Below are 12652 nucleotides of genomic sequence, written 5' to 3' on the forward strand. Positions count from 1 at the left end.
AAAGTCCACAGGCTTGGAAAAATCAGTTAATAAATGGATAGAAAACTGGCTAAAAGACCATATTCAGAGAGCATTGGTAAATGATTCATACTCTGCATGGTCTAGGGTTGTTAGTGGTGTACCCCAAGGTTCTGTGTTAAGACCCTTACTTTTTAATATATTTATAAATGATATAGGGTCTGGGATTAAAAGTACTATTTCAGTCTTTGCAGATGACACCAAGCTGTGCAGTGGAATAATGTTCTTACAGGATGTCTCCAATTTACAAGCCGACCTCAATGCACTGTTTAATTGGGCAACTATGTGGCAAATGAGGTTTAATGTTGAAATATGTAAAGTTATGCACTTGGGGGCTAAGAATATGCATGCATCATACATACTAGGGGGGATACAACCGGGGGAATCAATGGTGGAGTAGGATCTGGGTGTTTTGGTAAATCATAAGCTTAATAATGGCATACAATGCCAAGCTGTGGTTTCCAAAGTGAGCTAAATCCTTTCTTGTGTAGCACTGCCCCCTTAGGAGTTGCTGAAGATTTGGGTCCCCATATAGTCCTGCACAGTCTGCTACAGGGCAGCACGGGTGCGCAACATCACGTATATATATACGTGATTTTGCATCTCCACATAGGGGGCACACAGGAGCCGCACATGCGTCCTACCAGCGCAGTCATTTCGCGGCTGTCAATCATCAGGTCCCGACCAGTGTTTACCCAACGGTTCCCGGTGATTACCGAGCATCTCCAACGGGGAGCAGGACTGCTTTGTTTATGATCAGTTCGTCTCCCTTTTGGTTCAGGCACACTGCTCTGGATGGCTGTGCACAGTGAAGCACCAACACACCGCCCCCCAGTAAAACACTCCAAGCACACAGTTAGCCCTTTGACCGCCCCTCATGTTAACCCCTTCCTGCCCAGTGCCAATAGTACAGTGTCAGTGCTTTTTTTTAGCATTGATCACTGTATTGGTGTCACTGGGGATGTCAGTGACACCAAGTCAGTTCCCCCCAGTGTCAGAATGCCCGCCACAGTCGCTGCCATGGCTGCTATAAGTTGCTGCCATTACTAGTGGAAAAAAAAACATTTCAGTATCTATACCGCCATTTGTAATTGCTATAACTTCCATGTAAACCAATTAATTTACATGTATTGGGATTTTTTTTTAGCAAAGACTTGTAGTAGAATTCTTTTTGGCCTAAATATATGACAAAATTAGATTTTTAAAATTTTTTTACTGGATATGTTTCATAGCAATAAGTAAAAAATATAGTTTTTCTCTCAAAATTGTTGTTTATTTTTTTTTATAGCGCAAAAAGTAAAAACTGCACAGGTAATCAAAAACCACCAAAAAAAGCTCAATTTGTGAGGAAAAAAGGACATAAATTTCATTTGGGTGCAGCGTTGCATGACCACGCAATTGTCAGTTAAAATAACGCAGCGTTGTAACGCAAAAAATCAGGAAGGGGGGTAAATCTTCAGGAGGGCAAGTGGTTAAGGGGTATTTAACTTGGCTGAGGCAAGGAATTTATGGGACGTACACTGCAACTGATAAACTCATGTTTAGGAGCTGTTCAGCGTTTTTTTCAGCATCCTATGAACTCACCCTGTTTTCCTATGTGTCCATGTACACATCTTTGTTTAAAGTCGTTTACAGGCATTTGAGTTTACAGTCGTTTTTTTGAATGCAGAAAACTTGCATTCAGCAGTCGATTGTATCAGCATTTCAACCGCCAAACGCTTGTAAACGCGGAAAATTGCGTTTAAAAGCGTTTGCGTCTGAAATTTTTTTTTCAGTTCCCGATGCTGTCCAGAGCCTTTTTTCATCATGAAAAATGCATGCAAAGTGTTTTCAAGGTACTCAGATGGACAAAACACTGAAAACAGGATGTTCCTACCAAGCTTGTCACACATTGTAATGACCAATTCACACCTGAGACCTCTCCTACCCTTGAAAATAAAAGATATGTTAATGACCATTTACACCTCAAATTCCTCATGAAGACCCCCTGCCAGGTGGCCTTAATGACTCACTCCATCAGTCACCTTTCCCACCCTTGGAAACAAAAGAAATGTTAATGAGCAACTCACGTCTAAGCTAATTTCAACACATACTGCTGTCTCTGCTTCTACTCTCTGTATTTCTCTGAAACAGTCTGAAATAGTTAATAATTTACCACTTTTCAGTGCATTCTTGGCATTTGTGAGGTTCTCCTGTGCTTATCTTTAAAAAAAATGCTTCTAAACACAAACGCACATAAACGCGGTATGCAAACGTGGCTAAACAGACGTTTTTTAACCTGCGTTTTCCAGCAGTCAGTTTCCACCATTCAGAAGTGTCCCATGTACATGGGGCCTTAACTGGAGGACAACTTCCTGAAACTATGTACAAGTCAACAGAAGGAATTCTCTTCTTGGAGAGTTCTCCAGAATCTCCTGGTGTATCACCCCAAATCCAAGATAGTTCTCCCCCAACCAGCTGTCTGGAGCAATCCCTGGACAAAGGGATCCAGAACCTACCACTTTAAAGCACAGTCCAGCTGGGGGCTAGTTAGGTTCCCCATCCAAATGTCCTCTCCTCAATTCCGGTCCAGGGGGTGTAGAAGTACTCACTGTTCCTCTTCTGCAAGCTGCCTTCAGGCCTTCTGCTGAGCTGGCTCCTTCCTTAGCTCCACATATAGTTCTTGCTCAGGGGGCCGGTGAAGTTCAGCTTTCCTCCTGCACAGATCCTTCCTGGAGGCTCCTTTCCATTGGGTCCCCTCCCAGGTTCCACACTCCAGCTCCTGCTCTCACATCTTCCACTTAAACTCTCCTGCCTCTGAGTAGGCTCAGTCACTATTATGGGCTGTCCTGACCCCATGCCAAGCCTCCTGCTTTGGGATTGGTCAGGATCCCTTAAGAGTGCAGACCAGATCCTCCTTACCCCCTCCCACTGAGTTCTAGAGACTTCTGCAAATATGAGATAGCTGATCTACAGAGCCTCTCAGCCCCCCAAAGTTGGCCCTCTGACTATCACCCAGACTGCTACTCTTTCTAAAAAAATAATTAGCTAGCTCCTCCTAGCTAACTAGAGGGGAGCTACACTTGTATTAAAAGAGGTACAGACTCCAGAAAGAGAGGTATCATTTTACCCCTGTACAAATCATTAGTACATCTGAAAAAAATATGTCAGCGCTCAGTGAATAGAAAAAAATAGCTGCTAGTGTGCATAGACAAAAAACAAAAAAAAATAAAGTTTTGCAGCGCTGAAAATACTGAACGCCATAATCATCAACACCTGTGAAAAGTGTATGACCAAAAGTTGAATTTCTCCTGCATTTCATTTGTACTCCAGCAGAATTTTTTTGAACTTCCGTTTAATGGCATTGTAACGGATATGACATCGGCAAGATGGCGCCGATTCCGGAAGTTAAGATTTTGTGTTCCACGTCCCTGGAAGTGACGTCAATAAGATGGCGCCAACTCCGGTAGTGAGTCTGGAACGCTATGGACACAATTTGCTCCCTAAATGAGGATGGGCTATTTAAGAGAGGTAATTTTTATCTTTTAATTGCTCCTGAGGATACGCATTTGCTCAAAACTTCTGTAGAGAAGTTTTTAGATATGCCAGAGGTCCCGCTACCACTCTCATCTGAATGATACCTTTGAATGAAATGTTTTAATTATATGATTGTATTGTTATTGTTCTTGGATATCCATTTTATAATAAACGACTACACTATAAGACCTTTTTATTGTTGGTGGTGTTTTGAGGATTCAACGGGCTATTGAGAAAATTTGGAGAGAAATAAAGTATCCTTTACTCGGGTAAGATCTTCAGTGGTGGTTAAAGCATTTCCTGCTGTTCTCTTCATTTAGGCAGCAACTGAGTCTGGTGAGTGCTCACTTTTATTTGTGGTGATGGTTCAGCACACTTCAAGTCACCATTTGTGAAATATTGAAGATCTAATAGTAAAGAAGAGAAGATTATATTTGAACTGTTGATATGAACTTTTGATCATACACTTTTCACGGGTGTTGGCGATTATGGTGTTTAATATTTTCAGCACTGCAAATCATTTGTAATATCTCATCTGGAATATGCAGTTCAGTTTTGAGCACTAATTCACAAAAAGAACATTGGGGATAGAGAAAGTGCAGAGAAGGGCAACCAAACTAATAAGAGGCATGGAGGAGCTCAGCTATGAGGAAAGATAAGGGGGGATATGATTAACATGTATAAATACATCAGTGGTTTAAACAGTGAACTCGGTGTAGAGTTATTCACTATAAGGTCATCGCAGAGGACAAGGGGGCACTCTTTACGTCTAGAGAGATTTAATCTCCAAATACGGAAAGGCTTCTTCACAGTAAGAGCAGTGAAAATGTGGAATCAAGACCTGTTTCTGGCCAGCTTAGTAGATTGTTTTAAAAAAGGCCTGGATTATTTCCTAAATGTAAATAATATAACTGGATACTAATATTTATAGATAAAGTTGATCCAGGGAATATCCGATTGCCTCTTGAGGGATCAGGAAGGAATATTTTCCCCTGCAGGAGCAAATTGTATCATGCTTTAGTGGTTTTTTTTGCCTTCCTCTGGATCAACCGTGGGTATAATATTGTGTATATAGGATTGTATAATTTGTTTTCCCATTTTAATGGTGGAACTAGATGAACGTGTGTCTTTTTCAACTGGACTAACTATATAACTATGTAACAATTTGCTGCACCTCCTGGGGATACCACATGCGTGAGACTTTTTCACAGCATAGATGGGCCTAAAATTCAAACAGCACCTTTGGGCTTTCAAGAAACATAATTTTGCATTGAATTTCCTGACTACCTATCATATTTCAGGAGTCCCTAAAGTACCAGGAAAGAAAAAACTCCCACAAAATATCCCCTTTTTGGAAGGAAAACACTCAAATTTATTTTCTGAAAGGCATAGTGATTCTTTTGAAAATGAAATTTTTTGTCACAGGTTTTGGAAAAGATGGAAAGAACATGAAAATGTATTATTTTTTTTTTTTTTTTGCACAAAGTTGTCAATCAAAAGATATTTGTAACCCACGTCATAGACAAACTTAGAATTACACCTCAAAACGCATTCTGCTACTCCAGAGTATGGCAATACCACATGCTTACTCTAACCACAAAGAGCAGCCTAACTTCCAAGGAACACCTTCAGGCCTTCCAGGGGCATAAATTACACATCTAATTTTCTGACTACCTATCACATTTTTGGAGGCCCTTGAGCACCAAGACAGAGGAAACAAACACAAAATGACCACATTTTGGAGAGTAAACACTCCAAGGGATTTTTGGACGGCATGGTTAGCCTTTTGAAGACTTCATTTTTTGGAAAAAAGTTTTTTTGAAAAATGCGAAAAAGAAAATGATTATTTTTTACACATAAAGTTGTTAATTTAATAAGATATTTCCCAAACACAACATGAGCAAATTTAGAATTTCACTCCAAAATACATTTTACTACTAGAGATGAGCGAAGAAATGAAAAATTCGATTCGGCTGATTCGGCGAATTCCAGTGTGAAATTCGATTCGATGCGAATTTCTCCGCTACGAAGATGACTTATTTAAAGGGTTTCTAGGCTTCAGAGAGCCTTTAAATTAGTGCAGAACACTGTACCTTTAATTTAAATGCCCTTGGAGATGAGGAAGGAGAAGGAGAAGGAGAAGGATGAGAAGAAGGAGAAGGAGAAGGATGAGAAGAAGGAGAAGGAGAAGGGTGAGAAGAAGGAGAAGGATGAGAAGAAGGAGAAGGATGAGAAGAAGGAGAAGGAGAAGGATGAGAAGAAGGAGAAGGAGAAGGATGAGAAGAAGGAGAAGGAGAAGGATGAGAAGAAGGAGAAGGATGAGAAGAAGGAGAAGGATGAGAAGAAGGAGAATGATGAGAAGAAGGAGAAGGATGATAAGAAGAAGGCTGAGAATAAGGAGAAGGATGAGAAGAAGGAGAAGGAGAAGGATGAGAAGAAGGAGAAGGATGAGAAGAAGGAGAAGGAGAAGGATGAGAAGAAAGAGAAGGATGAGAAGGAGAAGGATGAGAAGAAGAAGGATGAGAAGAAGAAGGATGAGAAGAAGGAAAAGGATGAGAAGAAGAAGGATGAGAAGAAGGAGAAGGATGAGAAGAAGGAGAATGATGAGAAGAAGGAGAAGGATGATAAGAAGGACAAGGAAGAGAAGAAGGAGAAGGAGAAGGATGAGAAGAAGGAGAAGGATGAGAAGAAGGAGAAGGATGAGAAGAAGGAGAAGGATGAGAAGAAGGAGAAGGATGAGAAGAAGGAGAAGGAGAAGGATGAGAAGAAGGAGAAGGATGAGAAGAAGAAGGATGAGAAGAAGGATGAGAAGAAGGAGGAGAAGGATGAGAAGAAGAAGGATGAGAAGAAGGAGAAGGATGAGAAGAAGGAGAAGGAAGAGAAGAAGGAGAAGGAGAAGGATGAGAAGGAGAAGGATGAGAAGAAGGAGAAGGATGAGAAGAAGGAGAAGGAGAAGGATGAGAAGAAGGAGAAGGATGAGAAGAAGAAGGATGAGAAGAAGGATGAGAAGGATGAGAAGAAGGAGAAGGATGAGAAGAAGGAGAATGATGAGAAGAAGGAGAAGAAGGAGAAGGATGAGAAGAAGGAGAAGGATGAGAAGAAGGAGAAGGATGAGAAGAAGGAGAAGGATGAGAAGAAGGAGAAGGAGAAGGATGAGAAGAAAAAGGATGAGGAGAAGGAGAAGGATGAGAAGAAGGAGAAGGAGAAGGATGAGAAGAAGGAGAAGGATGAGAAGAAGGAGAAGGATGAGAAGAAGGAGAAGGAGAAGGATGAGAAGAAGGAGAAGGAGAAGGATGAGAAGAAGGAGAAGGAGAAGGATGAGAAGAAGGAGAAGGATGAGAAGAAGGAGAAGGATGAGAAGGAGAAGGATGAGAAGGAGAAGGATGAGAAGAAGAAGGCTGAGAATAAGGAGAAGGATGAGAAGAAGGAGAAGGATGAGAAGAAGGAGAAGGATGAGAAGAAGGAGAAGGATGAGAAGAAGGAGAAGGAGAAGGATGAGAAGAAAAAGGATGAGGAGAAGGAGAAGGATGAGAAGAAGGAGAAGGAGAAGGATGAGAAGAAGGAGAAGGATGAGAAGAAGGAGAAGGATGAGAAGAAGGAGAAGGAGAAGGATGAGAAGAAGGAGAAGGAGAAGGATGAGAAGAAGGAGAAGGAGAAGGATGAGAAGAAGGAGAAGGATGAGAAGAAGGAGAAGGATGAGAAGGAGAAGGATGAGAAGGAGAAGGATGAGAAGAAGAAGGCTGAGAATAAGGAGAAGGATGAGAAGAAGGAGAAGGATGAGAAGAAGGAGAAGGATGAGAAGAAGGAGAAGGAGAAGGATGAGAAGAAAGAGAAGGATGAGAAGGAGAAGGATGAGAAGAAGAAGGATGAGAAGAAGAAGGATGAGAAGAAGGAAAAGGATGAGAAGAAGAAGGATGAGAAGAAGAAGAAGGATGAGAAGAAGGAGAATGATGAGAAGAAGGAGAAGGATGATAAGAAGGAGAAGGAAGAGAAGAAGGAGAAGGAGAAGGATGAGAAGAAGGAGAAGGATGAGAAGAAGGAGAAGGATGAGAAGAAGGAGAAGGATGAGAAGAAGGAGAAGGATGAGAAGAAGGAGAAGGAGAAGGATGAGAAGAAAAAGGATGAGGAGAAGGAGAAGGATGAGAAGAAGGAGAAGGAGAAGGATGAGAAGAAGGAGAAGGATGAGAAGAAGGAGAAGGATGAGAAGAAGGAGAAGGATGAGAAGAAGGAGAAGGAGAAGGATGAGAAGAAGGAGAAGGAGAAGGATGAGAAGAAGGAGAAGGATGAGAAGAAGGAGAAGGATGAGAAGGAGAAGGATGAGAAGGAGAAGGATGAGAAGAAGAAGGCTGAGAATAAGGAGAAGGATGAGAAGAAGGAGAAGGAGAAGGATGAGAAGAAGGAGAAGGATGAGAAGAAGGAGAAGGAGAAGGATGAGAAGAAAGAGAAGGATGAGAAGGAGAAGGATGAGAAGAAGAAGGATGAGAAGAAGAAGGATGAGAAGAAGGAAAGGATGAGAAGAAGAAGGATGAGAAGAAGGAGAAGGATGAGAAGAAGGAGAATGATGAGAAGAAGGAGAAGGATGATAAGAAGGAGAAGGAAGAGAAGAAGGAGAAGGAGAAGGATGAGAAGAAGGAGAAGGATGAGAAGAAGGAGAAGGATGAGAAGAAGGAGAAGGATGAGAAGAAGGAGAAGGATGAGAAGAAGGAGAAGGAGAAGGATGAGAAGAAGGAGAAGGATGAGAAGAAGAAGGATGAGAAGAAGGATGAGAAGAAGGAGGAGAAGGATGAGAAGAAGAAGGATGAGAAGAAGGAGAAGGATGAGAAGAAGGAGAAGGAAGAGAAGAAGGAGAAGGAGAAGGATGAGAAGGAGAAGGATGAGAAGAAGGAGAAGGATGAGAAGAAGGAGAAGGATGAGAAGAAGGAGAAGGAGAAGGATGAGAAGAAGGAGAAGGATGAGAAGAAGAAGGATGAGAAGAAGGATGAGAAGGATGAGAAGAAGGAGAAGGATGAGAAGAAGGAGAATGATGAGAAGAAGGAGAAGAAGGAGAAGGATGAGAAGAAGGAGAAGGATGAGAAGAAGGAGAAGGATGAGAAGAAGGAGAAGGATGAGAAGAAGGAGAAGGAGAAGGATGAGAAGAAAAAGGATGAGGAGAAGGAGAAGGATGAGAAGAAGGAGAAGGATGAGAAGGAGAAGGAGAAGGATGAGAAGAAGGAGAAGGAGAAGGATGAGAAGAAGGAGAAGGATGAGAAGAAGGAGAAGGATGAGAAGGAGAAGGAGAAGGATGAGAAGGAGAAGGATGAGAAGAAGGAGAAGGAGAAGGATGAGAAGAAGGAGAAGGAGAAGGATGAGAAGAAGGAGAAGGATGAGAAGAAGGATGAGCAGAAGGAGAAGGATGAGAAGAAGGAGAAGGATGAGAAGAAGGGAGAAGGATGAGAAGAAGGATGAGAAGAAGGATGAGAAGAAGGAGAAGGATGAGAAGAAGGACAGTTCTGTGACAGTTTCTGTCTATTTCTGACAGTTCTGGGACATTCACTCCATTACAGCGGTTTCAACCGCTGTATGGAGGGAATGTCATGGAACTGTCAGAAATAGACTATTAATGACAGTTCTGGGACTGTCCTTCCATGCAGCGGTTGAAACATTGTATGTATTTGTTTCCATAAATGGATCCATTTATGGAAACAAATACATACAATGTTTCAACCGCTGCATGGAAGGACAGTCCCAGAACTGTCATTAATAGTCTATTTCTGACAGTTCCATGACATTCCCTCCATACAGCGGTTAAAACAGCTGTATGCAGTGAATGTCCCAGAACTGTCATAAATAGTCTATTTCTGATAGATCTGGGACATTCACTCCATACAGCTGTTTTAACCGCTGTATGGAGGGAATGTCATGGAACTGTCAGAAATAGACTATTAATGACAGTTCTGGGACTGTCCTTCCATGCAGCGGTTGAAACATTGTATGTATTTGTTTCCATAAATGGATCCATTTATGGAAACAAATACATACAATGTTTCAACCGCTGCATGGAAGGACAGTCCCAGAACTGTCATTAATAGTCTATTTCTGACAGTTCCATGACATTCCCTCCATACAGCGGTTAAAACAGCTGTATGCAGTGAATGTCCCAGAACTGTCATAAATAGTCTATTTCTGATAGATCTGGGACATTCACTCCATACAGCTGTTTTAACCGCTGTATGGAGGGAATGTCATGGAACTGTCAGAAATAGACTATTAATGACAGTTCTGGGACTGTCCTTCCATGCAGCGGTTGAAACATTGTATGTATTTGTTTCCATAAATGGATCCATTTATGGAAACAAATACATACAATGTTTCAACCGCTGCATGGAAGGACAGTCCCAGAACTGTCATTAATAGTCTATTTCTGACAGTTCCATGACATTCCCTCCATACAGCGGTTAAAACAGCTGTATGCAGTGAATGTCCCAGAACTGTCATAAATAGTCTATTTCTGATAGATCTGGGACATTCACTCCATACAGCTGTTTTAACCGCTGTATGGAGGGAATGTCATGGAACTGTCAGAAATAGACTATTAATGACAGTTCTGGGACTGTCCTTCCATGCAGCGGTTGAAACATTGTATGTATTTGTTTCCATAAATGGATCCATTTATGGAAACAAATACATACAATGTTTCAACCGCTGCATGGAAGGACAGTCCCAGAACTGTCATTAATAGTCTATTTCTGACAGTTCCATGACATTCCCTCCATACAGCGGTTAAAACAGCTGTATGCAGTGAATGTCCCAGAACTGTCATAAATAGTCTATTTCTGATAGATCTGGGACATTCACTCCATACAGCTGTTTTAACCGCTGTATGGAGGGAATGTCATGGAACTGTCAGAAATAGACTATTAATGACAGTTCTGGGACTGTCCTTCCATGCAGCGGTTGAAACATTGTATGTATTTGTTTCCATAAATGGATCCATTTATGGAAACAAATACATACAATGTTTCAACCGCTGCATGGAAGGACAGTCCCAGAACTGTCATTAATAGTCTATTTCTGACAGTTCCATGACATTCCCTCCATACAGCGGTTAAAACAGCTGTATGCAGTGAATGTCCCAGAACTGTCATAAATAGTCTATTTCTGATAGATCTGGGACATTCACTGCATACAGCTGTTTTAACCGCTGTATGGAGGGAATGTCATGGAACTGTCAGAAATAGACTATTAATGACAGTTCCGGGACTGTCCTTCCATGCAGCGGTTGAAACATTGTATGTATTTGTTTCCATAAATGGATCCATTTATGGAAACAAATACATACAATGTTTCAACCGCTGCATGGAAGGACAGTCCCAGAACTGTCATTAATAGTCTATTTCTGACAGTTCCATGACATTCCCTCCATACAGCGGTTAAAACAGCTGTATGCAGTGAATGTCCCAGAACTGTCATAAATAGTCTATTTCTGATAGATCTGGGACATTCACTGCATACAGCTGTTTTAACCGCTGTATGGAGGGAATGTCATGGAACTGTCAGAAATAGACTATTAATGACAGTTCCGGGACTGTCCTTCCATGCAGCGGTTGAAACATTGTATGTATTTGTTTCCATAAATGGATCCATTTATGGAAACAAATACATACAATGTTTCAACCGCTGCATGGAAGGACAGTCCCAGAACTGTCATTAATAGTCTATTTCTGACAGTTCCATGACATTCCCTCCATACAGCGGTTAAAACAGCTGTATGCAGTGAATGTCCCAGAACTGTCATAAATAGTCTATTTCTGATAGATCTGGGACATTCACTCCATACAGCTGTTTTAACCGCTGTATGGAGGGAATGTCATGGAACTGTCAGAAATAGACTATTAATGACAGTTCTGGGACTGTCCTTCCATGCAGCGGTTGAAACATTGTATGTATTTGTTTCCATAAATGGATCCATTTCTGGAAACAAATACATACAATGTTTCAACCGCTGCATTGAAGGACAGTCCCAGAACTGTCATTAATAGTCTATTTCTGACAGTTCCATGACATTCCCTCCATACAGCGGTTAAAACAGCTGTATGCAGTGAATGTCCCAGAACTGTCATAAATAGTCTATTTCTGATAGATCTGGGACATTCACTGCATACAGCTGTTTTAACCGCTGTATGGAGGGAATGTCATGGAACTGTCAGAAATAGACTATTAATGACAGTTCTGGGACTGTCCTTCCATGCAGCGGTTGAAACATTGTATGTATTTGTTTCCATAAATGGATCCATTTATGGAAACAAATACATACAATGTTTCAACCGCTGCATTGAAGGACAGTCCCAGAACTGTCATTAATAGTCTATTTCTGACAGTTCCATGACATTCCCTCCATACAGCGGTTAAAACAGCTGTATGCAGTGAATGTCCCAGAACTGTCATAAATAGTCTATTTCTGATAGATCTGGGACATTCACTCCATACAGCTGTTTTAACCGCTGTATGGAGGGAATGTCATGGAACTGTCAGAAATAGACTATTAATGACAGTTGTGGGACTGTCCTTCCATACAGCGGTTGAAACATTGTATGTATTTGTTTCCATAAATGGATCCATTTATGGAAACAAATACATACAATGTTTCAACCGCTGCATGGAAGGACAGTCCCAGAACTGTCATTAATAGTCTATTTCTGACAGTTCCATGACATTCCCTCCATACAGCGGTTAAAACAGCTGTATGCAGTGAATGTCCCAGAACTGTCATAAATAGTCTATTTCTGATAGATCTGGGACATTCACTCCATACAGCTGTTTTAACCGCTGTATGGAGGGAATGTCATGGAACTGTCAGAAATAGACTATTAATGACAGTTCTGGGACTGTCCTTCCATGCAGCGGTTGAAACATTGTATGTATTTGTTTCCATAAATGGATCCATTTATGGAAACAAATACATACAATGTTTCAACCGCTGCATTGAAGGACAGTCCCAGAACTGTCATTAATAGTCTATTTCTGACAGTTCCATGACATTCCCTCCATACAGCGGTTAAAACAGCTGTATGCAGTGAATGTCCCAGAACTGTCATAAATAGTCTATTTCTGACAGTTCTGGGACATTCACTCCATACAG

Source organism: Staurois parvus, unplaced genomic scaffold, assembly GCF_062004578.1.
Source record: "Staurois parvus isolate SC_StPar_1 unplaced genomic scaffold, SC_StPar_1.0 ptg000701l, whole genome shotgun sequence".
NCBI classification, from domain to species: Eukaryota; Metazoa; Chordata; class Amphibia; order Anura; family Ranidae; genus Staurois; species Staurois parvus.